Here is a 25,036-nt window from a genome sequence, read left to right on the forward strand (position 1 = left end):
CACCCTATGGTACAAATAGTGTACTCTTGCATGAACAAGAACACACACACACACACACACACACACACACACACACACACCATTCACATACACAAATTAAAACATTGTTTATTGGGCTCTTAAATATCTCGTGATAGCAGACAAGAGACTTCCCTGGCTCACCTGCACAGTATCAGGCTTGTGTTTCTTTGATCTGGTATCAGAGGGCACCAGTATTGGGGGATCAGAGCCCAGGTGAGAATAAGACAGAGAGTGGAGGAAGCCCATGAATGCTTGCCTGGACTTGACCCCTTGATGCTGTTGACACCTCTCCTCTGCTGCTGGAGACAGACAGAACCAGAGATGTCCAGCTCCTGGGAAAACCCAGTTGTGCTGACCAGTGAACATTTTACTGACAATCCAAGCAAGATACACATATAATATGTATATAAGAACACCAAATAGAAAATGAATCTGTGGAACGCGACTCGTCTCCTTCACTGTTGTCACACTCTATCAATAGCCAGTTTTCCCAGATACAGATGGCATGAGACAACACCAGGAGTCTCGGTGTGACAGATGGTGACAACCCTCAAAAATGTTTATCGTGGTTTGCCAACAAGAAACACCCCACTGCTTTCTTAAAACTCAAGACACTCAAGGTCAGTCTGTTGTACTTGGAAGAAACCTTGCTAGAAATGCTGGTTGTTAGCTGACAATAAAAGGCAGACCCTTTCAGACAAGCTGGACACATGCTGTTGGGCATCGTGTATCTGCTTTGATATATATATCCAGCAAAGCAATGCAGCATAGGGTGCAGAAGAAATGACTGCTTGACTTTGACCACAGGAGTCCTCAGAGCCCAACATTGCACAGCCTGGTGAAGCCAGAGAATCAACCCAGAGCTTTTAGATGTGCATGGAAATCTAGCAAGACTAGATTTCAGTGGCTATTTTTAAAAACTACGAGTTTAAAATACCCCAAGTAGTTCTTAGCAGTGGGCCGGTTCTATTGCCAAGAAAGGCTGAGAGGAAAGTGTTTCTCAACAAGTCATATAGAAGCCAGGCTGCCAAGCTGAGAGACACGGTGCCAAAGACACTCACTCGAGAGCTCAAATGGTAAACATGACTATGTGGGCTGGAGGTGCCCTGGGAGGGTTGTGGTCGACCTTTAGAAGAATCAGCAAGTCTTCTGGAAAGACAAGAGTCTGCAGGAGCCCCAGCTGAGCAGGGCCATCACCCAAAACACACAATGTCCTCACCATTGTGGGACCCGGAGGTCATCTATGTCCTGGCAGGATATTTTTCATGAGGGCCACACCCTTTCTCCTCTATTAAAGGCTAAGCACTGCCCCCCCGTGCCCAAATCAATTCCCTGAAAAGCCTAACTCCTAGTTCCTTAAAGTGTGACTGTATTTGAAGATAACTCTAAAGCAAAAGGGGCTGAACACAGTCAGGCTTGTCTGGAGAGGCCCTAATCCAGTCTGAGTGTGTTTTTATAGGAAAAGGACATCGGACATGTGAAAAGCTGATAAGTCATGTGAGGGGTCACTCAGCCAAGAAGAGAGTCCTCAGGATAATGACCCATGTGGAATCTTGATCTTCAGGTCCTTCTTTACAAAGAGATAGTACAGGTCTGTTGGAGTCACAGTTTGGGGTACTATACCAGGGACACCCTAGAAAACCAGTATGGAACCTTCTTAAGGCCTTTATTGTCTTCTCATTATCCTTCCTGTTCATTCTCTCCTACATGAAAACTTACTGGGAACACTTTGTGTTTATTTTTTTCTTAAGTATAAATGGAAAAAAATTCTTGAACTGTCTCCTTTTTCCTTCAGTTGTCATTATCATTTGACGTGACCATAATCTCTGCCCCGAGTCCTGATCAAAATCCCAAGTCGCTGGTGCACTACTTAGTTTTCCTGTTGCTATGTTAAAACTTCCTGACAAAAGCAACTTAAAGGAGAAAGGACTCATTCTGGTTCATGGTTGAGGTTATAGTCTATCATGGTGGGGAAGCTATGGCGGCAGGAGCTTCAGGCAGTTGAGCAGTTAGCATCCAAAGTCAAGGGGCAAAAAGAGTAATGAATGCTTGTACTTCTCTCACGGCCTCCTCTTCATAAGTTCCACAAACTCAACAGACAGAATGGAGCCACCCAGAGTGTCAGGTATTCCACCCTCTATTAATGTAAGCAAGGTTATCCCAAAGTTAGTCATACTTTGAAACCTATCTCCCAAGTGATTCTAAATCTCATTAACTTGAGCGTCAAAATTAACCATCCCAATGTATCAGGCTTCCCAGGAGAGATATGAGAGGATAAGAATCCTGTCTGAGTGTTCCCTGAATACCAGATCCGCCTCCCACCTCTGGTTTGCTCTAGGGCTTCAGGTCAAATGTCACTATGCACCGTATAACACTAATCTATTTCCTAGGGCAGAGGGAATGAGCATCAGGCTTGAATCAATGATGTCAGGGTTCTGTGTTTGAAACTATCCTTTACCACATGGATGTCACAGTGCTCCCACACCCACCCCACCCCACTCCCACCATCTTCATGGAAAGAGAGAAAATAAGGAACAATGAGGCTTAGGTTTTCTCATTCGAAGAAGCAGATGGAAGGGTATGATAATGATGATGTATAGAGAGGATGGACCTACTCTACTAAGTTTTTTATAGATGGAATAGCTTATTTACCTTTGTATCACTAAAATGGAATAACTGAGGAAATCAACTTCACTGCTCCACTCCAAGTAGAGATTTTATAAGCCAAAAAGGAAGAGATTTAAACACAAATGCAGCCCATCCCCCACCCTCTGTCTCTGTGTGTGTGTGTGTGGGTGTGTGTGTGTGTGTGTGTGTGTGTGTGTGTGTGTGTGTGTGTGTGTGTGTTGGGGATTGATCCCAGGGCTGTGGACATGCTAAGCCAATGCTCTTCTATCAAGCTACCCTTTACTTCTGGCCTAGAGTTTTGTGTTTGTTCAAAGCATTGTTGATCACATCTTGCCACTCTTGCTTTGACTCTCAATCTTGATGGCAACCCTAGGAGTGGAAACAACTTCAGGTTGACATCATGGCGGAGGCTCTTCTCTTTCTAACCTTTGCCTTCTTTGCTCTTCAATTCACTGTCAGATGTGAGAACAAACAGAACCCCATAGCCTTTTCTTAGGAATGAAAAAAACAGCCCTGAAACCCAGAGCTTCCTGGAGGATTTCTCTCTTCCACTTGGGGTTCTGTATGTAAGTAACATGGCAGCCGGGACTCCGTCTCAGGCTGTATAATAACAGGATCCATTGCCTTGCACCACATATCTCTAAGTCATTCCTGCCATAGAGAACGCAGTGGTGAATGGTCCTCGGAAATGGTTGTCGGGTGGTCAGGAGCCTACAGGTATCTGTCAACTGGACCAATGGCCTCAAGAAAGACTGCTGTCGAATGAGCAGAAAGATGGACCTACAGACCCCAAGCTGATGCACAACACACATAAGAATTTCTCCTCGGGGAGTGTAATGCTGGTTTGGTTTTGGCTTGGTTTTCTTTCAATTTTATGCTTTTAGTGTCCACAAGGTAATTGTCACTTCCCCATCAGCTCCGTACTATCTGTGCTGCTAAATCAAAGTGGTCAGTTTTGGGTGATTATAAACAGCGAATGTAGTTTTCACCATTCTGAAGGCTGAGAACTCCAAGATGGAGATGCCAATAGATTTGATGTCTGGTCAAGGGCTATTTCTTATAAATGGTGCTGCCTAGGTGTCCTCATGCGGAGAAGCAGATAGAAGGGTACATAAAAGGATGATGTGCCATGTTTCTCCAGAACAGAAGAGGATGGACCTACTCTATGAAGTCTTCTTATAGAAGGAAATCACCTATGCAGCTTTGTGTTACCAAAATGGAAGACCTGAGGAAACTATGTTCTGAAGTGAGGAGATTTATTTAATTTATGATTCTGGCAGTTCCAGCCCCAGTAGCGCTGGCCTCTTTCACCTCAGCAGAGGTTAGAAACAGAGTTGAAATATCGCCATACTCTTTAGTTCTTATTTCTTTCTCTAACACCAGTAGGATTGTCCCTATTAGTGGTGATTAATACTGATTGTCAACTGGACAGGATCTAGAATCACCTAGGACACAAGTTTCTGGCTTACCCGTAAGAAATTATCTTGATTAGGCTAATTGGGGTGGGAAGACCCACTGTAACTGTAGCATCATCCCTTGGGCTGGGGTCCTGGATGGAAGAAGAGAAGAGAAAATGAGCTGAGTACTGGCAATCACCAGTCTCTGCAGATATAATGTAACTGGATGTTTCAGGATCCTACAGAAATGACTCCCCACTGTGATAATTTATACCCGCAAACTAGAATCTAAAATAAAACACACTTCCCTTAAGTTGCTTTTGTTGGAATGCTTTATCACAGTGTCTTAAAGTTTGTATATCTGTGATGAAACACCTTGTCCAAACACTAAGATGGAGAGAAAAGGGTTTATTTGCTTACATTTCTGCACAATAGTTCATCATTCATCATTGAAGGAACCCAGGGCAGGAAACTAGAGGCAAGGATGCAGAGGCCATGGAGGGGTGCTGCTTAATGGCTTGCTCGTCATGACTTGCTCAGCCTGCTTTCTTACAGAATCCAGGATCACCTGCCCAGTTACAGTGCTACCCACAATGGACTGGAACCTCCCCCTTCAGTCACTGATACCCTACAGTCTGCCTATAACACGATTTTATGGAAGCATTTTTCTCTATTGAGACTCCCTCTTCCCAAGCTACTGTAAACTGGGTCAAATTGACATAAAACTAGGCAGCACACATAGCAGAGAGACGAGTAATGAGACAACATATAAATGGTTTTGAATGTTGCTATACCAAAATATCAATTGTTGCTACAGTACAAATAAAACTCACCAGTCCTGTGCCTTGAAGGCACTCAAGATGACTGCTGCTGGATGCCATAATGCAGGGGCTGGGCAGGGCACAGCACTCCTGATGCTACTCCAAAGATGACTGCAGACACTCAGAGATCTTGAACACCACGAAGAGGAACAAGAAGTAGTAGAGAAATGGAAGAGAAAGAGAAGCAAGAGGAAATGGGCACCAACGATGAGAGACAGAGCTGGAGACTTATGGGAAGTGAGGAGCAGCCTGATGTGTGTAGCCAATGATGCCACCTGGGATCATGGTGGGGTCCTGACCTGTGCTGCCATCAGGGGCTACATCTGGGTCCATGGCCCTGATACAGCAGGAGTCTGTTTACCAGCAAAAGCCACGTGGAAGTCCCTGATCTGTGCAGTCGCCTGGGGATGTGTTGAGTTTTGAGGGCTGGACAGAACTGGCCCCACCCTTTACCTCCGGCATTGTGGGAGAGCTGTCCTTGGGGGCATGAGAGCAGGAAAGCTGATGCCACCCCTAGCCAGCTGCAATACTCAGGAGAGCAGGCCATGTACACTGCCCAGAAAGCAGAGTTCGCCTGGGTTGTTGGAGTTGCAGGTGAACCAGCCTTGAGGGTGTGAGGTAAACATGGGAAAGCTGGCCCTGCCACTCATGTCTCATGCAGTGACATAGAAAACGGAGAGATACCCTCTTCCTCCCCTAGCTGCTTGCCACCCGTGGCAACCAAGATGTGAGTAGCCAATGGGGTATTGTGTTCAGCAATGGGGCCTTTGTGGAGAGCACTTTATTGTCTTGACAACAGCCTGGATTGTTTACAGATTCTCATGGGATACCTTTGGCCAAGAACTCGATTGCTTGTAACCCAAACCTGGTACTGGAAGCTTCATTTGGTGAGAAGAGATGGCCATTTGGAGCTCTGTCTTCCCCATTACTTGGTGACTTCATTTAGATCATGTGTGTGTGTGTGTGTGTGTGTGTGTGTGTGTGTGTGTGTGTGTGTGTGTGTGTGTGTGTGTGTTTTACTTTATTACATTTCCACACCCCCTCAAATGGTCCTCTATTCCCCACCTCATTGCTGCTCTCTCCTCCCAACTTGATCCTTGATACCTACCCTCTGTGTGTCTACAGATTGTAGATCTGTTATCATGGACTTAACAGATAATATCCACCAAGGAGTGAAACCATACCATATTTGTCTTTCTGTCTGGCACATCTTACTCAGGAGGATTTTTTTCCATCCACTTACAGTGCAAGATGATTTTTGGTTTTTGTTTTGTTTTGTTTTTAAATGTACTGATCCATGGTCTGTCTCTGAAGAATATCCCGATGTCCTTACATTCTCTCAACCTAGGAACAAAGCTGTGAATTCTCTCTCCTTGTCTCTGTCTTGTGCGGCACTCCAGAGAAGACACACCATCCTGTACATCTGGTAATTCCCGAGATGTTTACCAAGACTTTGCTATTGTGCACAGTTTCTGCTTTGACAAGATCTGCACCTGTGATAACTGGACAGACGACACACAGCTGAGAAGTCTGCCTGAATGAAAATGGAGCAGGAGGAGAACGGGATCTGCAGGAATGGATGGGCAGGCCTGAATGAAGGTGACAGAAGGAAACTTTGAAAGGGGAAATGACAAACTCGGTGGTGGCACGTGCCTTTATTCCCAGCACCCAGGAGGCAAAGGTAGGCAGTTCTCTGTGAGGTTGGTGTCAACCTGGTCTATAGAGTGAGTTACAGGACAACCAGGGCTACACAGAGAAACTGTGTCTCAAGAAAAAAGGAAAGGAAGAAGAAAAGAATGAGGGAGAGAGAGAGAGGGAGAGAGAGAGAGAGAGAGAGAGAGAGAGAGAGAGAGAGAGAATGAATGAATGAATATTGGGGAAATGACTAATGTCAGCCCCTGGGGAAATACTGTTAAAGGCATGTTTTGTAGTCTTGAACCTTGCATTTTGTGTCTCTTTTGTCCTGTATGAATTATACACAGACAGGACTAGTGTGTGTTTGCTCTCTGTGATGGACAGCAATGTTTTGGAAATATTCCTAATAGAAGCAGGAAATCAAGGAGTCCTTGTCAAGTTAACTAAAAAAGGAGTAGGTGAGCACTAACGCGAGGCTCGTTACAGGGATGATTGCTATAATCATAAGCTCAATAGCAGTTATGAAGATTGACTGTTGTAGCAATAGGCTAGGAGCTACTGTTGATCAATTAGAAAGAACGGTAATAAAGAGCTGTAGCCAAATGGGTGAAAGTGATTGAAGGCGCTCTCTCTCTCTCTCTCTCTCTGTGTGTGTGTGTGTCTCTGTCTCTCTGTCTTTTTCTCTCTCTCTGTCTCTCACTCTCTCTGTCTCTCTCTCTCTCTCTCTCTGTGTGTGTGTGTGTGTGTGTGTGTGTGAATTCAGTGCAGCCAAGGGAAGTATTTAGGATGAAGAAGTTCAAGGGGAGAATGAGAATCATATCATGAGGCTGCTGAGTTGCTGCAGAAATGCAGGCTGCTGTTAGTCCGACTTAGGATAACCTCAACAGGCTCATCTTTCTTTCTGAATGTCCCAACCCCAGTTTGTGGTGCTACTATGCAGTATATGGTGCCTTTAGGAGGTGAGGTGAATGGACATAAGTCATGAACAGGGAGCTTGTTTTAAATTCCAATACTTTTATTTTAAATTCTTATCTTAGTTATTAATGGAGATGGGTTCTCACTGTGTAGTGTTGTGGGTTCCATTCAAATCCAACATAACTCAAGCACCAGGTCAATGCAGGTGACAAAAATTCATTGTAATCAAGCTGCTAGTGATTGGTCAGATCCACAGAACAGACTCAGTTGCTGAACTGCGACCACGAACAGCTGTTGTATAGCATATTTAGAGGATGTAACCATAAAGCAAGGGAGAGCAGGGTAGGCTACAGTATTGTCCAATCGTAGTTCGACATAAGGAGTTGAGCAACGAAGTTCCCTTCCTCAGGATAGGAGTAGGTTCCTGGGCCTGAGGACACGAATTTATTATGACCCTGCAACAAAATGGAGAAATTGTCCTTGAGATGTCTGGGCTCAGCTATTCCCTTACCAGTTGTCCCTGAGTTGACTGGACTCAAAGAACTGTTTCTTTACCACAGAACCTATTCAGCTATTGGGAAGTCCCCCGCTCCCCTAAGGCCTAGGACCTGGAACTTAGTTTCTCCCTATGATTAAACAGAGTCTGAAAATGAAATGGGAGCACTTAGAATAAATCTCTTTTACTTGTTCCCGAGAAGTAGCCCTGACTGGCTTGGAACTGGCCATGTAGATCAGGCTGGTCTTGAACTCATAGACGTCTACTAACCTCTGTCTGCTGAGTGCTAGGATTCAAAGCCTAGTTAGGGGAAAGCTTTAGAAGGTTCTTGCTCAGGCTCCTTGCTTTCGGTGTGTGGTGTGAGCAACAGCTGCATATCACTCCCCCCACTGTGCTTTCCTTGCCACCATGGCTTGAAACTCCTGAAACAGTGACGAAGCAGATCTTTTCTACCTTAAGTTGCTTCTATTGGGTATTTTGGTTTGGTGACGGAAAAACTAATACAAAGAAGGTCTGTATAGTCTGATAAACAGTAAACACTGTTCTCATTACAGAGGAGAAGTCTGAGCTAAAAGATGAAAAAAAAAAAGATACACCATGAACATGGATTGCTTAGAACTGTGCTTGTAGAGGAGGAGAGCTTCACAATGTTCCTTAAGTGAAGTAATGCACACAAAGTCAGTGTCTCAGTCATTTTAGTAAGTTTCAGGCTGTGCAGACATCTGTAACACTGGAAGAGAACTCCAGATCCTTCTGTGCTGCAAATACCCTTAACTCAAGAGTTGCAGCCATTCCTAGAAGTCTTCACTAAAGAAACCGTTTAAGGACTAGAGAGCTGGCACTTTCCGCATGGATATAAGTACCCAAGTTCCAATCCCTGGCATCCCTATGAAAATCTGAGCATGGGCATTTGTTCCTGTAAGCCCAGAACCCGGAGAAGGACTCAGGAACATCACTAGGCCTGCTGAGTGTTGACCAAGCGCCAGGTTTATTGAGAGACCCTGTCTCAAGGGGTTGTGGCAGGGAGTGATAGAGAGAGGTTACCAGATGTACCCTTCCTCTGGCCTGAAGGAGTACATACTTGTAGACAGACAGACAGACAGACAGACAGACACACAGAAACACACACACACACACATCTGTCTTTTTTCTGTGCCAATGAAATGAAAGAGTAATATATGAATATTCACTGAGTAGCAAAGACCTATATCTAGTTGAAATCTTAAGTTCTCCCACTCATTATTCAATTACATGCACTTTTCTGTATTGACTATAAAAGGTTTCTTGTCTATGTGCTTACTAACAGTAGTGGCTAGACTAATTAACTAGTCTAGTTGATGGCTTTGAGAAACTATTTCATACTTACTTGCAAATGCATTATATAGGTAGAAAATTTGGTACACAATTCTCAGATTTTTATATCAAAAGTCAATAAAAAAAGATCTTACATCCAAACCATTTCCCCCGAGGGGAGCTATGGTACCTGGGATCCACCTGAATTCATTTATTCTCTGTCCACCTCTTGCCTGTTGCACCCAGTTAATGAAATCTCTTTGGAAATTGGAATTCTTCATCTGGTCATAATCTTTTGCCCTTAGCTTTTCTCTTTTACACCCTCAAAAAAAACAGTATCATCACAAGGCACATTTAAAAGGACTCGTGCAACAAACCAAGATGAATGCATTTGCATTTACAAGTTCAAATTTCACCCACTGAAATCACCTTCATCCTGACACCTGCTCTGAGCTGAGCACTGAATCACACAGTTTCCCTTGAAAGACTCTATTCAAACAATATGCAGGGATTTCAAAGAGCTACAGAAACACAGAAGTAATACATTTCTTTTTCTGACTTGGGGACAAGGGCAGCAGTTGCAGGGTGTCATTTTCAGGGCTACACTGCAAGATACTCAAGACTCTGGCTTGCATGAAGCTCAGAGGCCTTACCTGGTCCATGGGGAACTCAGGAAAGCAGGCAGCTGTGCTGAAGAGTCCTTGTGGCAGGGACTGAAGATGACGTCTTGGGGAGAAGGTGACATGTGAAGAATTCTGTCAATAATCCAAGTGAAGTCGGAGCACATTCATCCACATAAACTTTGAGGTGAGAATTATTTATTTATTCATTATTTATTTATTTGCCTTTTGCTGCGCTTGCAGGTAAAAACCACAGCCTGCCTTCAAAGACCAGGCAAACATCCTACCCTTAGGCTTTACCTCCTAGCTCAACTAAATAAGAACTGTCTTTATTTACAAAAAAGTGGCGTATGAGTTCACTGTTCAAAAATAAACTAAAAATATAACAAGAAATTGCAAATAATTTTGAAGCAAATATAAAGCAATTTAGAAGCTAATACCATTAGCTAGCATGATACATGAAGTACTGAACAAAGGGACATATGGACATATTCTCTAAGAAATATGTGGGGAGCTATCATGGAAATAATCAAAATAATAATTTAATGAAATATTTGTTAACGAATTTGACTGTTTTTATTTTGTCTTCCAGGACTGTGTTTTCAGAATGATAATTCTTTGGAATTCATCTCTTAGGGCTTTTAGACTTTGGAATTTTGACTTTATAGGATTTCCGCATTCAGGATTGTGGTGTTTAGGATGTTATCTTTTGTGATAGTGGACCAAAGTTGATAGGCAGTAGTCAGCACGGCCCAGCATGGCCACATCTCCTTTAGGAGCCATAGGAGTGCCTTAGTGAGTGTTCTTTTTGTTGCTCTGAACAGGAAGACATTTAGTTGGGTTGGCTCACAGTTTCAGAGATTTAGTCCATTGTCACCGTGATGAGGAGCGTGGTGAGACACAGGCAGAGGTGGCATTGTAGAAGTGTGTGAGAGTTCTTTTGGATCTACCCAGCTGGAAGAGAGACACTGGGTCTGGCTTAGGCTTTTGAAACCTCAAAGCCAGTTCCCCCATTGACACACTTCCTCCAACAAAGACACACTCCCTAATCTCTCACAGCTAAGCATTCGAACATCTGAGTCTACGCGCGCTATTCTTCAAACCACCCAAAGAGAAAATCTTGCTGCATCACACAAGCAAGAACACAGCAAGGCTCCATCTCTTTCCTTCCTGTGTGTCTCTGTGCTTTGAAAACTCCCCTTTCTCATGTGCTTACCTCAGTCACAGTATGTGAGACCTGCTCCACACGGGGCCTTCTCTTCTGCAGTCCTGGCTTTGTGTCCACGATGCCTTATCTCTGGATAATAGTTCATTTGCACGTGCAGAGACTTATGACTCAAACACTTGTTTTGTGGAGAGCAGGGCACATGCTATTACACCTATGATCCCAAATTGGAAACAATTCAACTTTCATCAATGGCGGAGGGCTGTGGAGAAACAAAATGTAAATATAGCTTTATAATTACCCTTAGTAATAGGAAGCAATAAACCCTTGACTCACCCATACCCTGAATAGTTTTCAAGATAACTATGTAGACTGAAATACACTGTTCAGTTTAGTTAATATTTAGAAATGAGTTTAGTTAATATTTAGAAATGGCGAAATAACCCATATGCCTAAAGGCTGTGTGCTTTTCCTGAGGGGACCACAGTTGTGGTGATGGTTCATCATGCATTTAGTTGTTAACATGGGCTCTGTTGAAGCAATGTCTTGGGGTAGAGTCTTCTTTCCTTACTTGGCATGATAGTAGAAGGAAGAGCTGAGTCCATTGCCATGTGAAGTTTAATGTAGGGAGCCTTCCTGGCCTGGATAATGGTAAGAAGAGGTCACAGCCTTGAGATCCTCCTGTTGGCACTGAGTTAGATTCTTCCGTGTGGTTGTGACCTTGATACCTGATAGAAGGAATCTACTGAAAGAAAGGTCTATTTTGGTCAATTTTTAGAGTTTCAGGCAGAGCAGTCTATGGTGATGGGGACCCCTAGCTGATAGTTCACATGGCAGAAAAGTAAGGTGGTAACTGAGGGTGGGATAGAACCTTCCAAAACTTCCAGAACCTTCTTGTCGAGGGCTACTTCTTCCAGTGGAACAATACCTCCACATCTCTCCCGTATGGTGTTATTACCTGCCCCTCAAGTGTTCAAAATAAGATCTAGGCTTTAGGTGTCTCAGATTCAAACCATAACAGGTCTATTTAGGGGCATCTTTGCCAAATTAAAAAAAGAATAATGTTTTGAATAAAATACTGTTTATTTCCAGAAGGAAGCAGGGAACAGTGAAAGAGACATTGGGGAAGGGGGGGAACTCTGATGTTTTCTTTTCTAATTCCCAGACTTCACTGTTCTTAAGCCAGCATCTCATGGTCCTTTTCAAATATGTGAACCCTTAAGCTTCCTTTTGGTCATAAGATAGTTTAAGCTGGCTTTCTATCGTTATCACCAAAGGGAAGACTTAACGCCAAATCCAAATTTGTACTCACCCCCAACCAAAGCCCTTAATGTTGCTTTATTGTCTTAGCATGCTATGATTAGGCTGAGGAAATGTCACCTCTGAAGGTAATACATGATAATTAAATTAAATACAAAGCAGTCATATGGGAATGACGCCAGTGTTTGTTCATAATATGGGAAAACACACACATCACACAATTCAAAAATAATTCAGAAGCCTGCCTGAGTAATGACATTGCACTGTCCTTTGGAGATGACAGAAACACAGTGGCCTCATCAGGAGTGGAACCTGTCAGATTGACCTAGCTTCCATTTCTAAATAGCATGCCTGCCAGATAGATTAATGAGGAGTTCTCATTGTAACAGAACATTAAGTTCCAGACAGCTAGCCTCCGTGCCTGACCTTGGAAGAGCTGTGTCTTCCCTTGGGTCCTCAGCTTCCTCATCTGTGTGGTAACACTATTTTAACATCTGTGCCCTTCAAGTCCATGTCCTAATTTAAAGAAAAGGTGTGGAGGTGTGGATGTAGGAATGCCTGGCTGGTGCACTGGAGTGGGGGGTGGGGTTCAAGCATCCTTCTTTTGCTACCTATAGGGTTATAAAGGTGTTTTCCTTAGGATAAGGTCCTTTAACCTCTGTTTTATGACGTTAAGAGCTCTGTAATATTTTTTCTGGGGAATATCCTGGTCATCATAAGTTGTTTATTTGCTTCTCTGGTAACTGCCTACTTGATGCTAATACTGGCTGAGTACCTCTGCTCTGATATAACATTCTATGATATCTCCAGACAGGACCAAACATCTCTTGGTGGTGGATAAGTTGACCTCCCCTTTGAAGACTTTTAGAAGCCTTGTGATAGGGTAGAGTATTCAACTTTAGAGCCAATGAAGCAAGTGGTGTCCAGCCTCACAAAGGATCTCATGAACGCAAGGGGAAAGGAGAAATGGTGTGATCTTCATAAAGGTCAGTAGAAGACAGACTTTTTGGAGAACAAAAGGAGTCTGTCTGGGAGTGAGTGGGGAGAGCAAGTGCAGGAGGATGTCAGAGGACAAACCCACAGCAGAAAGAGATTTGGAGTAAGAAGTGATCTGTCATCCAGGAAACCTAGCTTCTCATGATAATTGAGTAGGCCAACATTCTCCATGGGTCAAAAATAGCTGCACCATGATCCTGGGCCTTTGCCAAATATTCTGGGCTTTGCTGACCCTTCCTGTTGGTACCTATAGAGCTGTACATGAGGAGGAGAGGGCAAGAGGAAGATGGGATTTGGGTTAGATGACTGATGGATGCAGAGGATAGCAAGCACTTGCTATGAGATCTTTCAGCCTCAATGTCTCAGGGTGTTGCATTGGTGATGGTGGTGCTGTAGCCCCTTCTTCCCCTCCTCCTCCTTCCTCCTCCTTCTTATCCTTCCATTAGATGATTGTTGCTGTAGTAACAATACTGTGCTGTGAACTAAAGTCAAATCTATTTCTTTCTTCTTAGCATTTTGCTCGTAGTAGGAGCAGTTGTGTCAAAGTAGAGATCGCCACATTGGGTCTTATGCTTCCTTTGATTATTCCCTTTGTCAGGAGTACTGGCTTCTGCTTGATGAACGCTCTTGGCAGTTTCATTAAAGGTTACTGGGAATGTTGAGTAAGAACTATATCTGAGGTGAAATAACTGGCAAAGATTACAAAAGAAAAAAAGAAAATAATTGCTTTCGACTCATGTTTATTTTGTGTGTGAGTGTGAATTCTTGTCTGTGTAAGGAGAGGGGGACAGTGCTGGGAAAAATAAACAAGAGAAAAAGAATAGATCTGGTCAGGCTGTGAGAAGTCAAGAATCCCAAGCTTATTCCTATCTGAAAGACACTTGATGGGTTGGTTTCAAGAGAATTAGGGCCCTATGGTATCTGTGCCCTTTGACATATAGTAATAGATATATTTGTTTTCTACCCTAAGCTGAGACTTAAGGAGAAAAAGAAAACTTTTCTTCTTGTACTCTCTGAGCACGTTTTCAGCCCATAGATAGCAGGAGAAATTTTATATATATATATATATATATATATATATATATATATATATATATATATAGTAGAGAATTGATTCATCCCAGTTTAATACTTTAGAATGGTGATAACCAACTTTTCTGGTTATACAGACAACTCAATTTCATAGAAAGTTGAAGAAGGGGCTGGAGAGATGGCTCAGCCGTTAAAGGCTAGGCTCACAACCAAAAATATAAGAAAGTTGAAGAAGTACATAAAAATAGGAAATAATGAAAAGGTACCTTGAAGTTTTTATAGCCAAAGAGTGATTGGGATGACTATGACTTTGGGTGAACTTGGCATTTGACTATTCTCTCTGACCCAGATATTTATTGTCAATCTTCTCTATCCCCTGTCACTTTTGAGATGCTAAATCAAGGAATATGTAATGGATAATCTTGGTTGTCAACTTGATGGTACTGAACCAACTAAGAGATATGTCTCTGTGCGTTTCTTGGATGGCCCATGGGGATGATACTTTCCCACAGTAAGCAGGACTTTCTAGTGGGTGTCAGAAAGAGACCTGAGGGGGAAAAATCAATACTACTTTCTGGCTGCATTCTCATCTTGTTGGTGAATGTGTTTATTTCTGTCACTGAGATCGTACTCTAGCTCCTTTGGATTCCAAGGTGGGATCCAAAGACCCTCTAAGAATCTTCTAGACCTTCATTCCTGGGCTGGGACTTCCAAGGCATAGAGCTTTGTGGACCGAGTAGATCCAGGGTTCTCGGCCTTTTTAGTGCACAGACAGTAGTAGCCTCTATCCTGTGAGGGAGCCTAATAAATACATTTGTTCTATCAGTTCTATTCCACTAGAGAACCTGGCTAATCCAATTATCCCCCAAGGAACACTGCTACTGTTAGTGCTGTTTACTTCCCTAAGTTTCTGCTATATTCCCCACTGATATTTGGAACTGGAATGGGTCATGTTTACATCTCCTTTGCCTTGGTCAGAGCCCTTGATTCCTAGATCATCTCTCCCTCCTGCTGGGACTTCAGACTACTCTCTCTGTCTAGAACATACTTCACTTTATTTTTTCCGCTCTACGAAGACAGCCCAACGGCAGCCCTACAGATGCTCATCTGAGCTGTTTGCTAGGCCATTCGAAAGCAGCAAGTGCCTGTGTTATCCATCCATAGAGTGGAGGCAGGGTTAAGGTAATGTTTCAGAAGGAGATACAAATCCCTCATCTCACCCACATCACTGGCTCAACACATGTGCACTCTTCTTACTTTGCAGAGGCAGTGGTCTGCCCACCACTGTTGCTGCCTTTTTACTCCTGCAAGGGCTTCCCTGCAGAGTAGAGAAGCTGGGAATCTCTCTCCCTTTCTCATCCTAAATACCACCTCTCTTTGCTTTTCCCAGAAGCTATTAAGGTAGATGGGGTGAAAAGAAAGGGGAGTAACTTTCTTGCTTACTGCAAAAAGTACAATACCTCTGTAAGGTATGAGTAACTGAATGCCTTCAAGCCAGAGGGAGAAAGGATGAAAAAAGGTGGGTTGTCCTTTCAGGAGAGATCTAGTTTTTAAAGTTAGAAATTGCTCTTTTCTGGAAACGTTAAAATCAGATATCTCAGATTTTATAAATCTTCCCCACTGGCATTTTCAACATGAGAGAAAACCTTTTGTTCCAGAGGCCTCCAGCCTTTACATATGTTGGTGATGTCTTGAACACCTCTGGGGAGTGTCTTATGTGTTGGACATCTCCTGGGGAGCGTCTGAAATTACGCATCCCTTGCACACAACTCAGCACCCGGCACAGCTGACTCTGCTGTATTTGAAGGAAAAAACTAGGACTCAATGATAGATTATACACCGTTCTACACAGCTTCAGCTTATTGTGTTTGAAGATCGAGGAAGGAGACACCCTCCAAGGGCATGCACGATTCTGAGAACTTCTACATACATGTCCTCCCTGTCAGCTTTAGCATGCTGTCTACCTAGCTGGCTGTTCCCGTTTGCTCGGCAATGACAACTGTAAACAGGCCATTTGTATTCTTCTGTCACTTACATTACTCTGAAGGAGCATCCCTCAGGTTTACAGAAATCAGTTATCCTGGAGGCTGGGCAGATGATGGATAGGAGGTTTTTTTCACCCGCCCCTCTCCAGTGGAAAGGGCCAGATGCACAGTGTGCTGCTCTCCTGATGTGCGTGACCAGAGAGCCAGGGACACTCGGCTGAGAAGCACACAAAGGAGACATTTCGTCTGCTAGGGAGGAGGAAGCCTAACAACCCTTCCTCCAGTCTGCCACTTGCAGGGACAATTTTCAAAGTCTTTTCCTCCCGCCTGCCTCTACCTTCCATCCTCCTCAGAGAGAAGCTTGCCCGGGCTGTGGCTTAGGTACTCAGTGGCTGGAGCCTGTTTATTCTCAGGATCTCTCTCTGCCTAATTGTCCCATTACCTCTCCCTGCTCTCTTCCGAAAGCCCAGCATCCAGAGTATAAATAATTCTGTTTTAGCATGTTGCCAGGGAACAAGACAGAAATCTACGTGCTTTGGAGCTCCAAAATCTGCTCGATTTCTTTTTTTCTAATAAAAAGCAGGGCATTTGTTCGATGGTGTTGTTTGGTTACCACCTGCCATCTTTTTTATCGACTGCTCTGACGCCGCCGTTTTCGTGTGAGAAGGGAAAGCTTTCTCAGCCTTGCTCTGCTGCTGTCTGCATATCTCCAGGCCACAGGATAAACCTGGCCACAGCTCAGGATTTCTGGGCCATGTTCATGTCATAAAGGCAGTCTCAGAAGCACACTATCCCTTCCAGAGAGTTCTATCATATCATGAGCATATTGTGAACAGTTAGTTGTATTCTCTTGTGTTATCTCTCTCTCTCTCTCTCTCTCTCTCTCTCTCTCTCTCTCTCTCTCTCTCTCTCTCTCTCTCTGTGTGTGTTTGTGCACCTTAGGTGAATTTACAGAATATATGCTATAGTGTGTTGCATGAAAACACTCTGAAGAATGTATTTGAGACCTTGGAGTGTAGCAGTGGTAGGGATATCAGCAAATGAGCTTTGATCATTTGCAGCTGCACAGCCGAGAACACCAACAGGAAGGTGCTTCATTGTTGCCTTATATTTCCTGCAAACACATACCCCCCCAGAGCTTGAATACTGTAGGCCAATGGTCTCCATCAGTGGTGACTAGGCATTGTATCAGTTTTGTTATGGCTTTGGTTTTGCTCTAGTTGTCACAGCGAAGTACCACAGACTGGATGACTTGAACCACAGAAACTTACTTTAGAAGCTGGAAGTTGGAAGCGAAGCTTGGCCGGATTGGTCTCTTCCTGTGTTGTAGATAGCTGTGTTCTTGCTGTATCCTCCTGTAGCTCCTCTTTTCATCTGCACACTTGTCATGCGACCACCTGTCCAAATTTCTTCTCAAAGGACATTAGTGTCCTTGGCTTGGGGCCCACATTAATGGCTTCATGCATTGTAATTGCCCCTTACAAGGCCCTATCTTTCGATTCCATTTTTTCTCAATTTATTTATTTTTTCTTTTTTTCTTTCTTTTTTTTTTTTTTTTGAGGCGAAGTCTTCACTGTTTTAAATGTGCTGTGTCACCTGTTAGCTTCAAATTTAGAGAGCTGTGTGCCTCTGCCTTTGGAGTTATAGACATAAGCCTCCGAGCCCAGCTTCTTCCTGAATATTCTTATATGCCAACCCTTGCAACTGTGGCTTCTGTTCCTGTTTAATCCCCCTATGCCAAGACTTTGAGCTGTTTACCACACTCACAGATTATCCACTGAGAAGTTCCTGGGAGTTTTCTTGCTAATCGTCTTCATTTCTCAGTGACTCTGTCCCAGCCCCTTCAGTTCCTATTGCTTCCTCTCCCCTGCCAGTGACCTTTGTCTTCTGTGGCTCCATTCCTCCTGCCATGCTTTCTTGGCCTGCTGGACTCCAGCTCCCAAGCTAGGCAAGCAAACTCAGGGAGAACCACTGTGCACCCAAGGAACAAATGAAAGGAATGAGGTACAGAGGTTTCCTTTTCCTCTCAAATTCACACACCAGCATGTGGCAGAAGTGTGGTGCTGAACCCTGGTTCAAATCAAGCCATCCGAGCGTTGTCCAGTGTAGACAATGGTTGGAATCAACAACTGGAATGACCAAAGCCTCTCTGTAGATTCTTCTGAGATCACATCCCACCTTCACAAAACATGACCCAAGGTAGCCATGCTTGTCTTGGATCTAGTAAAGCAGCCGTTTGTCAACTGGAGAGAGAAAAACTAGTCTTCTCTTTTGTTGATTAAAAACTCCCTGGCTTTCTTAGGAAGAAGCATGAGGTGGGGCAATTCTGTACTTTTGTCCAGATTCAGAGATGATGATGTTGGTCACGGGATGTGCTCTAATGCCCTTGAGAATCAGCTCTTGGCATTTCTGACCTCGGAGTTCAGCTTTCTTATTTCCACGGGCAATTTAGAGGTTTTCTATCACAGTTGCCATGGTTTTGGCTTTGATTTGTGGGGTTTGCTGCAGACACTGCCAGTGCCTCTGACTTTTAAAACCAGGATTGGGGCGCTGTGCACTTCTCATCATCATTGACTTTTTTTTTTCCTTGAGGTTTGCTTTCACGGTTGACTTAGAAGTTGATCTTGAATCTGACATTATATTTGCTCTTGGGGGCTCCTGAAAGTCCCCTATAATTGATGGGTTAACTGACAATCAGTTGACACAGACTTTTGTGACAAATGTCTACTGCCTCAGCTTGCCTGGTAAGAAAAATATCCCAGGGTGGGTGTGGGAGGGAGATAGGAGATTGTTCATAAAATGGCAGAGACTCTCATGGATAAACCGTATTCTCCCTATATATCTGCCAGCAAGATGGTAGGCTTGTTATGTTTTATTTTATTATATTTTTATGAAGGAAGAGAGAAAGGAGGGAGGAAGAAAAAAGGAAGAAAGGAGGAAGGAAGGAAGGAAGGAAGGAAGGAAGGAAGGAAGGAAGGAAGGAAGGAGAACTTAGCCACTGAGGTAAAGGTTAATAAATAAACTGCCATTTTGTATCTGTTCGGAGAGGAAAATTAGTTTTTTTTCCAATAGAGTGACACTGGATACATCAAACACTCCAGGACAGGCCTCATGTTCAGGAGTTGTTGACCAACATATAATTGGACTTCACAGTTGTGTGTGTGTGTGCTGCGCATGCACATGTGTGTGTGTGTGTGTGTGTGTGTGTGTGTGTGTGTGTGTGTGTGTGTGTGTGTGACATGCACATGCACACTTTTTATTTGGTTACAGTTTGAAGTTTTGCTTTGTTTGCTTTTCTTTTGAATGTGGTTTTATTTTGTTTTCTTGGTTTTGAAGGGTATTGGGTTTTGTTGTATATTGACTTTTTATTTGTTTACAGAGAAAGAATTTAAAGTTGGGTGGGTAGGGAGAAAGAGGGAGGATTATCATCATCTTTTTTTACATATCCACTTTACATACCACTCACTGTCCCCTCCCAGTCACTCCCTCCCTCAACCCTTCCCCTCATCATCCTCCCCTTCTCTCTGAACAGAGGCTTCCTGGGTATCCCCCTACCTTCCCACTCCACCCCCACCCTCTACTCCTGGGCACACCAAGTCTCTGAGAGGCTAGGCACTTTCTCTTCCACTGAGGGCAGACAAGGCAGTCCAGCTAGAAGAACTTATCCCACTTACAGTCAACAGCATTTGGGATAGCCCTGGCTCCAGTTTTTTGGGACCCACATGAAGTTCAAGTTGCACATCCACTACATATGTGCAGGGAGGCCTAGGTTCAGGCCCTGTGTGCTCTTTGGTTGGCGGCTCAGTCTCTGAGAGCCCCAAGGGTCCAGGTTAATTGACTTTGTTGATCTTCCTGTGGAGTTCCTGATCTCTTCAGGGCCTGCAATCCTTCCTCCTATTCTTCTATAAGAGACCCCCAAGCTCCCATCCACTGTTTGGCTGTGGGCATCGTGAGTCATCTGTGTCTGTGTCATCTGAGTCGTCAGTGTGCATCTGTCTGAGTCAGCTGCTTGGCTGGAGCCTCTCAGAGGGACAACACGCTAGGCTCCTGTGTGCAAGGGTAACAGAGTATCATTAATAGTGTCAGGGATTGGTGCTTGCCCATGGGATGGGTCTCTGTGATTGGTTGGCCATTCCCTCAGTCTTTGCTTCATCCCCTGTCCCTGAATTTCTTGTAGACGGGATAAATTTGAGGTTGAAAGTTTTGTGGGTGTCCCTATTGCTCCACTGGGGTTCCTGTCTTGCTACAGGAAGCCTCTTCAGGTTCCATAGCAGGGAGGATCGAAAGACTTGGGGGAGGAGAAAATACTGTCAAAACATACTTAAAATTTAAAATTGTTTAAAATAATAAATATAATAATAACAAAACCGAAAAAGAGCATCTTGGTAATAACACAGTCAATGCATGAATACCACTGATACTTCTATTTATTCCTGTCTTCTTTAAGTTCTCTCAGGAGTTTGTTCTGTAGGTGTCAGTAATTGACATTCAGTGCTTTGTTACATTTAATTCTTAACAATTGTATTCACTTTTCTGACGTTCTTCTCAATAGGACTTTTACTGGGTTTCATTGTTCATGGCATATATACGACTAAGTTTTGTGTTTTGATCATGCAATTTTGCTGCATTAGCTTAGTAAATCAACAATTTTGTGTTTTTTGTTTTTGACTATTTCCTATATAGAGATTGGAGCATTTGTGGCTATAGCTTTACTCTCTCGGTTTGAATGAATGTTTTTCTTGTACTTACTTGCTACAGCTAGAACTTCTATTGAGTTTAGGAGGAAAGTTTCCCAATCTTACTATTGAATATGATGTTAATAGTTCTTCTAAATATATGTTCTTTACAACATTGAAGAAACCTCCCTGTCTGTCTGTCTGTCTGTCTGTCTGTCTATCTATCTATCTATCTGTCTATCTATCTATCTATCCATCTATCTATGTATGTTGCTGTAAAATTATAAAAAATGGCTTTCTTTTACCCCCACTAGGTCCGGTACCACAGGGCCCCAAGATATCTGATAGATATCTTAATCTCAATCAGCAAAGTGTATCATCCGTTATGCTCCATCCCTTATCGCACTGCTGAAGGCTTCTTTCTGAGCCTGGCAATAATCTCTCTACCCATATAGTTCCCAAGGCAGGCTTCACCATGCCAGAAATATACATCCTAAGTCCATGGCGGCCCAGTGTCTCTGCCGCCACACACTCTTCCAAACTCAAATCGCCACAAGAAAGGACACATAACACAATAACCTCTGATCAAATTGATAAGATATCATTGTCCACCTAAACATACAAAGTCCTGTACACATCCATCCTTTAAGAACATTCACAACAACCTGTAAAGGTACAGAGTGGAATCTTAACATCTGCCTCCATGTTCTCTTGGCTGCTTCCTCTTCCCGTCTCCTTTTCTTCCAGTCTCCTCCTCTTCCCTCAAACTTTTCTCCCATCCATCCTTCCTTCTCGTCCAGTGACAGGCCTCATTCTATCTCGTACCTGCCTTTAGCTGTATGACATCATCCTACACTTACTTGCTACACCTATAACTTCCATTGAGTTTAGGAGGAAAGTTTCCCAACGTTACTTTTGAATAAGATGTTGGTAGTATCTATGTTCTAAATATATGTTCTTTGCAACATTGAAGAAACCCTACTTTTAAAATCTATCTGTCTGTCTGTCTGTCTGTCTATCTATCTATCTATCTATCTATCTATCTATCTATCTATCTATCATATGTATTCATCTGAATGTATGCAAGAGCTTGTAGAGGTCAGAAGAGGATGTTGGCTGTCTTGACACTGGAGTTGGACATATGTGTCAACCTGTGCAGGTAGAAAGGTGCTGGGAACAGGACTGGGATCCTCTGCAAGTACTATACAAATAGTCTTAAAGGCTGCGGCATCTGTCAGCGCTTGCATGTTTTTAAATCAGACATCAAATGCTTTGACGTATCTATATGTTAATCATAGCTTGTATCTCTTCCTTCCTGCTATCGATACAGTGAATTTACATTGTGGGCTGGGCTCTGCTTCTGCCCTTCAGGTATTCATTACCAGTGGGGCCAGAAGGAAAGCAGGATCTGGATCTGGCCAAGTGAATGTAGGGGTAGAGGAGGGGTTGCTAGGAGAAGGTTTTTTAGTGTAGTGTATCACTTCTGGGTGATATTCATCGAAGCAGTGCTCTTTATTCAGGGGTAACAAGGGCTGTATAAACCTTTGGGGAGTGGGTAGGGGTGTCCAGGGCTGGAGCTGATGAGCTGGGAATGCTTCATTTACATGAAGAGGAATTCCACGTGTTTAAACCTGTAATTTGACCATCAGGTCTACATGACTCCTTCAGTGATGGTGGAGATGTGTGGGGGGGGGTTGTAAGGCTAATTCCCTGGGGGATTCAGGTCCACAACAGGGAGAGAGCAATCCTTACTCCTGCCTGTCTCAGGATGAGATTTTTTTGGGGGGATTTGACATGTCTGGACCTCCCTGTCAGGTCCACTCCCCAAGTCATACTTGCCCCACATCACACTGATGACCTTGTATGTTGAACCACCCTGCTTTCCTGGGATAAATGCCAGATACTTCATGTCTTTCCTGAAGAAGTATTGTGTCCTAATCATGGGTCACTTAAGTTGGCAGTTTTTATTCAGAAATTGAAATTTTCCATTCAAATTTACTATTAAAAGCTTAAACTTTTCCTTAGTCTGATATGAAGCCAGTCGTCATTCTCTCTTCCCCTCTTCCTGCTTAACAACTTCCCTCTTTTCACTGTTTCAATGGTCTCGTTTGCTTTGGTCTCATTATTTTTGTTTGTTTTAGTCAGCTCTTGTTTGCCTGATGCTTGGTTGCCTGAATTTTTGGAACTATCTAGTTTCTACCACCCTTGAGAAGTGCCCATGATTTATTCCAACAGACACTTAGACATTCCCTTCCTCTGTATCTTCAACTCCATGTATACTAAATTACAGCGTCTCAACTCATTCGCCCAGGACCTTTTGCTTTGTGAAAGGTATCTTGCCTTCCTCCTGTGTGCTTCAGTCTGTTCTGCATCATTTCCAGCTGTAAGACTCAACTTGAGTCTGAATTACCAGGAGACTCCTGTGAATGAGACATGAAACCAGAGATCGATGCAATAGCAAGAGGATAATTATTCCAGCGAGCTGGGGTCCGCCTACCTCATGAAGAGAGGCAACCCCGAGCAATTCCTTAGTACAGTTTTATACATTCTGTAAAGGGTGGGTTACACCGATGGTGATTGGGCATGCAGGAGCATTGGTGAGCTCACTTGACCTTTAGGTTGCCACAGAGGAGGGCAGCACCGGAGGTCCTTGATGTGCATTCCTTTGGATAAGGTTGAGCTAGCCCTGCTGGGAGGAAAGGGCTCCCTGGCATCCTGGAGATTTTCAGGAAACTGCACCAGATAAGATTGGGGCATTCCCGCCTGGATGGAGGGGCTGTCTGAGGCTGGTGGACAAGTACTAGCCCTCTCACAGCCACTGGTCTTTTCTTCTTGAAGCTCTTCAATCTTTTCAACAAAGTGAGACAGTCCTGGTCTTGTTTGTTTCTTCTTTCTGTGCTTCAATCTGGAACATGGTGCCCAGCAGAAATCAAGGCAAGACAGGACTTGACTGGATTCTTTCCCTTTGGCTGGCATCACAGTGTTGTTTCCAGTGACCAAAGGGGAGAGTGTTTAAGTTTACCCAGTTTTAATTTCTTTAAGAGACCAGGAAGAGAGAGCAGTTTGGGACGGGGTCATTCTGGTCTCCATCTGAGCCCCAGAGCTAAGGCTGACCCACAGCCCTCTATACCCAAATCCTGACCAGAGATAGCTGGTCTCCCAGAAGTCCTCTCACTCTTTTAGATCACAGGCTCACAGGGCCACAGAAGGGACAAGTTCCAGTCAGAGACAGAGAAAGCAACTAACACCAGAGATAACCAGATGGCAAGAGGCAAGGGGAAGAAACAAAGCAACTGAAACCAAGGCTACTGGGCATCATTAGAACCCAGTTCTCCCACCACAGCAAGTCCCAGATACCCCAACACCAGAAAAAAGATTTGGATTTAAAATCACATATCATGATGATGATAGAGGACTTTAAGAATGACATAAATAACTCTCTTAAAGAAATACAGGACAACACAGCTGAACAAGTAGAAGACATTAAAGAGGAAACACAAAAATCCCTTAAAGAATTATAGGAAAACACAACCAAACAAGAGAGGGAATTAAACAAAATCATCCAGGATCTAAAAATGGAAATAAAAACAATAAAGAAATCACAAAGAAAGACAACTCTGGGGATAGAAAACCTAGGAAAGAGATCAGGAGTCATAGATGCAAGCATCACCAACAGAATACAAGAGATAGAAGAAAGAATCTCAGGGGCAGAAGATACCATAGAAAACATTGACACAACCATCAAAGAAAACTCAAAATGTAAAGAGCTTCTATCCCAAACCATTGAGAAAATCCAGGACACAATGAGAAAACCAAACTTAAAGATAATAGGTATAGAAAAGACTGAAGATTCTCAACTTAAAGGGTCAGTAAATATCTTCAACAAAATTATAGAAGAAAACTTCCCTAACCCAAAGAAAGAGATGCCCATGAACATACAAGAAGCCTACAGAACTCCAAATAGATTGGACCAGAAAAGAAATTCCTCCTGTCACATAATAGGCAAAACACCAAATTCACAAAACAAAGAAAGAATATTAAAAGCAGTAAGGGAAAAAAGTCAAGTGACATATAAAGGCAGATCTACCAGAATTAC

The sequence above is a fragment of the Rattus rattus genome, chromosome 2 (genome assembly GCF_011064425.1).
Source record: "Rattus rattus isolate New Zealand chromosome 2, Rrattus_CSIRO_v1, whole genome shotgun sequence".
Taxonomy (NCBI): domain Eukaryota; kingdom Metazoa; phylum Chordata; class Mammalia; order Rodentia; family Muridae; genus Rattus; species Rattus rattus.